Raw genomic sequence first — 5,245 nt, 5'->3', positions numbered from 1 at the left:
CTGAACTCTATGCCTACTTGGGTATAGAACATCAAACAATAGAATATCAATAGCCACTTGAAAGTCCTTTGAATATTCTGTTCTCCTTGAAGCACTTGTAAAGTCTTCTAAGAGATGTCTATTCTTTAAATCCACTTCTAAAGTCCTTAAAGAATACGTGTTCGGATTTTCTAGAGAACTTCGAAAATCCTCCGGAATGTCCGTCTATGTTTGCTGTTCGCCTCGAAGACTTTCGAGGTCTATTTTCTCCCACTTGTCATTTTGGAAACGAATCTCCAAAAGGACATCATTTCGAGCAAACAAACATTTTGTTCTCAAAAATTCGTGGTAGAAACAATACCCTTATGTCTCATTTGAATAAATCACAATGAAACATATATCTATACTTGGGCCTTAGTTTGTTGAATGACAAACACTAAGCTCCCACTGAGTTTTGCAACTCTCTAGATATATTTTATGAAAAGTTATTCTGAAATTACTTTTCAATAGCTTTGACGAATTTGGTTTAGTTTGGTGGTAGTTGAGCATTTTGTTTTAGAAATTATAGGAAGAGTCTTTATGATTCATCATTGATCGAATCAATTACTAATCGACTTCAATTATTCCAACTTAGATATGCCATATCTTATGGAGCTAGATTGTGAATTTTATTTCACACAATCATTGATTATCATTCTTTAAGTAATCATCAACATGATCTAACCTAGATCCACTAGTGGAAAACTCTTCATTTGCGTCGCTGTATTTGCGTCACACATTTAAACACGCGACGCATTAGTTGAATATTAGTCTGAAATTTTATCATTTGCGTCGCAGTTCAACTTTGAGCGACGCAAATTACGAATTATCTTTAAATTAAGTCAATTGCGTCGTCGATTTATTAAACTGCGACGCAATATTAATTAATCTTGCGTCGTAGATTAATAAACTAGCGACGTAGTTGACATATAGAAAGATATTCAGTCAATTGCGTCGCTCATTTATTAATCTGCGACGCACTGACATTTCCATTTTTCCATTTACACATGTTCCGCCTACCTTCTCCATACCTCTCTTTCTCTCTCATCTGCTTCATTTCAAAGCTTGAAACCTCAACCGTCAAAAACTCTCTTTCTCCGCCACCCTCCTCGTCCAGTTGAAGACTCCTACAACTTTCTCTCTCCTCAAAAATTCCAATCACTAGAATTGAGACCGAAAATTACAAAGTCCATGAAAAGAGCTCTGCGAAAATAACAAGAGGAAAAACGCTAGGTTCCGGCGCGACGATGAAGGCAAAATATCGAAGCAGTATGAATGGTTTGCAGTTCCGGTACTTTCTCTCTCTCATACCCTAGTTCCGAAGTTTATCATGTTTTGCTTATGTTAATTTTGGTGAACCTAGGGTTTTTGTTTTTTGTTATCGATTGATTTAAGATTGTTTTCCGGTGAGTCGTCAGATCTGCAACTTATTTCTTTGGCATCAAATTGTATGATTTTATATAGCAACAGATACAGTACAGATTCGTTCAATATTAGGGTTTTGGATAAAATTCTTGTTTAAATTGTGTTTTTTAGAAGCTGGTAGCGTAATTGGGAAAATTTCCATCCACTTTACTTGGTGATTCGTATATATTTAGGGTTCATGGTTGGGAATTTTAGGTTTAATTTGTTGTTTGATTGAATTTTCGGAAATTTAGAACTAGTAAATTTCACTTCAATATTCGTTAATAATCGTAGAACTCTATGTAGATTATGTATTAAGATGCTTAATTTGAGTTTAATTTCAGTTAGTACGAGAATCTGATTATTAGATATAGTTCGTCAGTATTTGAAGTGTTTTGCGATTGATTTAGAGTGTTTAGAAACTTAATATTTGGCTGTTATCTAATTGTGGAATTTTTGACACTTGTTTTTTAGGGTAATTGAAATTATTCCTTAATTTTATGGTAATGAAATGGTTATGCAATTATATGGCTGTGAATATAGGAAATCACATGAGAAGTTTGATGCAGAAGCTTTAAATTCTACTTATATTGGTGGATTCTGTAAAACCCATATTTCAGGGTGTTTTGATTTTTGTGGATGGGAAATTTGACAGATTCTAGTATCTCAATATCAAACCCGAATTGGAAATTTGACATGCTTTTAATTCAATTATCTTTGTGCCTTATTAGGGTTTGAATCCCTAATCACATATGAAGTATTTCATATTTTCATCACTGATGTTATGTGGAGATTCTAGACAACCGTCATTTGCGTTCCTAGGACGTTCTTATTGTTAACAAACTTATGTAAGTATTTGCATTTTGCAGATGGCTAAGATGTGCAAAGAAGCAGCATACAGGGGTAAGTGCAAGCTTTTCGGCTTTGTACAGTTCATTATTACACTAGCTGTTGGTGCCTTTTGTAAACTTGGCTACTTTGTTAATTAAGTTGTGTATGAGACTGCGCATTTATTTGGCCCCTGAAGGTTTATACTTCTATTCTTGCTCATTGCTCATTGAATGTAGTGTCTAAATAGTAGTTTTGATGTACAGGTAGTCATGTACGAAGTATGATATATGTGAATATGGAATCATATCATGTTTTCTCATCCTTGTCACTGAGTGGCAAGATTGAAGTTGTGTCTATATATTCCTGCATTAAGCTGATTATTAATTGAATCTTATGAGTTCTGACCAAAGCTATAACATGTTGAATCCAAGTATTGGTTTACGCGTAGTTGATTGTCCAGTTTGTTGAGCTTATGCATGACTTTATTAATCCTGTGTTAGTTGAGTTTGTCCCTTTGTCTAGCTGTGTTGATTTATTTTCGTTCATACAGCTTTGAACCGTGTGTTTAGTCAGATTTTGTAGGTTGTACTTTGTGGATTCTGTGGTAGGAGATATAACTTACCCTTTAAACATTTAAACGTCTGCGTAAAACTAACACTATTAGTTAACTTAATCTGATTAGCCTAGTTTATAGGGACAGTAAGTGAGGCCTGGATGGTACATATGAAACCCCTAACATTTCAAGTTAAAAAGGAATGAAATTGATGTCCGGTTTCTTTAATTTGTTCTTATGTACATAGTGATTGACTGAGCTGCTACGTGCCTATGAACTAAATGATTACAAATACTTTAATCGTTGAATTGTTTGAGTCTGGATGATTGATCTTTAGTTGCGCTCAGTTCAATGAGAGTTATATTAAAAAGTTATTGAAGTTTCTTTGTCTGCTTAATGAAGTGTGAAGTGTATCTATTGGTTAGCTTGAACTGGCAGTGTTTTCACTAGTTTTATCTTATTGCAGGTTTACGACATATATTAATCTGTATAAAATTCATCTTCATGTGTCAGGCTGTTTAAATAACATGAATTTTTTTGTTGTTGTAGTATCTACTGATAGGTGCCTTGGGGTTACTTGTCAAGTTGTCATTACTTTCAAGGACCGAGGAAACGAAAGTAGCTGGTGCAGACTGAACAATTGTGACAGTACGTTGAACCTCAAAACCATGCGAGGGTCTCGCAAGCAGAGCTCTTGACGAGGCAGCTGCTATACCGTTGCCTGTTGTCAAGTCATTGTTGGGTCCCTACCTGGTTTTCTTATCCTCCACAGTGAATGGGTATGATGTGCATGCTCACCCTGTCTTTTCTATTTCATGGTCATTATGAAATAGAAATACATACTAATTGATAATTCTTAGAGTTATCTATCCTCTTTTAGATAAAGTGTATACACATATGTGTCACTGAGATGTATTTGTTTCAGATATGAAGGTACTGGCCGCTCTTTGTCTCTGAAGCTTGTCAGTCATTTGGAAAAGCAGAGTCACAACCCTGCCACTGGTGTGATTTCAGGAAATTCTGGTAGTAGTTTATTTTTTCTTGCTGTGGAATCCTTCAGAATGATGTTTTTATTTTGCATCTCTTTCCCACTTGAAGAAATGTTATTAGGATGGATTAATGTGATATCTGAAACTGTTGGCCAAGTCAATGAAATTAGAGATTCTACTCTCAATTCTCAAAACTATCAAGGTTTTACTAAGAGTTCACCACTTTGTTTGAATTTATTAATTTAACCACTCACCGGTAATTTGGACTTGATTCTATGCATGTCTTCTTACTGAGGTCGTCAATCCTAATGCTGAAATGGTAAAGTATGTCTAGAATTTGGCCAGGAAGAAATTAGAATTGACAGCAGCAGGTGTGATCTGTTCGTTTTAGTTGTTGTTCTGTTCTGTTCTGTTTCGTTGCTATTCTGTTTTGTGTTGTTCTGTTGCTGTTCTGTGCATTCTATTCTGTTCATTCTGTTATGTCCGTGCATTATATTAAGTACATGTCATTATTTGTTCTGCATGTTAAATAAATGTTGTGAGATGCATGGGTAGTGCGTTGCATTTATGGCTGCTTTGTCTGAACAGCTTATATGCGCTCCCTTTACGCGTTAATGCTCTCTCTTGACTTTTCTTCTCACATGTCTGCCTTGTTTGCTTTTTTTTTGCTGAGGCTGAAGCTGAAGCTGTTCCCACAAAGACTACACTTAGATCAGATCATGGAGAGGAGTTTAGGAGGCAGCACCAAGCTGAACTTGCTGGTGGAGGTGCAGGGGTGGGAGATAATCGCTCAGCATGGAGATCTTTACTTTTGGTCTGTATTGGGTACTTAATATAAATTATTAGAAATACAATGATTGTTTCCCGTATTGTAAGATTTATAATGGTTATTGTCCTTATGTTTTAAGCCTTATCTAGTAATGAGTTTACCATTTTACTATAGTAAAATGGAACCTATTTTTTTAACAAAATCTAAAGTCGTTTGTGTCGCACTTTAGCTAATCTGCGACGCAAATGACTATTTTTTTTAACATATTGAAAAGTCATTTGCGTCGCACTTTAGCTAATCTGCGACGCAAATGACTATTTTTTTTAACATATTAAAAAGTCATTTGCGTCGCACTTTAGCTAATCTGCGACGCAAATGACTATTTTTTTAACATATTGAAAAGTCATTTGCGTCGCAGTTTAGCTAAACTGCGACGCAAATGACTTTTCGACATTTAAAAAAATAGTCATTTGCGTCGCAGATTAGCTAAAGTGCGACGCTAATGACCATTATTTGCGTCGCCCAAAAGTGCGACGCAAATGACTTTTTTCATTTGCGTCGCAGCCAGTTGCGTCGCACCAATGTGCGACGCAAATGAGCTTAAATGACCGACGCAAATGAGTGTTTTTCCACTAGTGATCTTTATGATTTCTTGCCAAGTGGATTTTATACTTCTGAATC

At 35.6% G+C, this 5,245-nt stretch overlaps 1 long non-coding RNA gene across 3 annotated transcripts; it reads left to right on the top strand.

Moving 5' to 3' along the window:
- Positions 1 to 1,015: 1,015 nt before the first annotated feature.
- LOC110785818 (uncharacterized) lies at positions 1,016 to 4,709 on the top strand. 3 transcript variants are annotated; one of them, XR_008931295.1, is made up of 5 exons: positions 1,016 to 1,296; positions 2,292 to 2,325; positions 3,356 to 3,585; positions 3,732 to 3,829; positions 4,476 to 4,709. It is a non-coding gene; the product is annotated as an uncharacterized lncRNA (long non-coding RNA). The 3 variants fall into 3 exon arrangements; XR_008931294.1 differs by having other exon boundaries at positions 4,469 to 4,708; XR_008931293.1 differs by lacking the exon at positions 4,476 to 4,709 and having other exon boundaries at positions 1,017 to 1,296; positions 3,732 to 4,455.
- The last annotated feature ends 536 nt before the right edge of the window (positions 4,710 to 5,245 follow it).

Source organism: Spinacia oleracea, chromosome 3 (assembly GCF_020520425.1).
Source record: "Spinacia oleracea cultivar Varoflay chromosome 3, BTI_SOV_V1, whole genome shotgun sequence".
NCBI classification, from domain to species: Eukaryota; Viridiplantae; Streptophyta; class Magnoliopsida; order Caryophyllales; family Amaranthaceae; genus Spinacia; species Spinacia oleracea.
The sequence above is the reverse complement of the archived record's forward strand: the minus strand, read 5'-3'. Positions and strand labels throughout refer to the sequence as shown.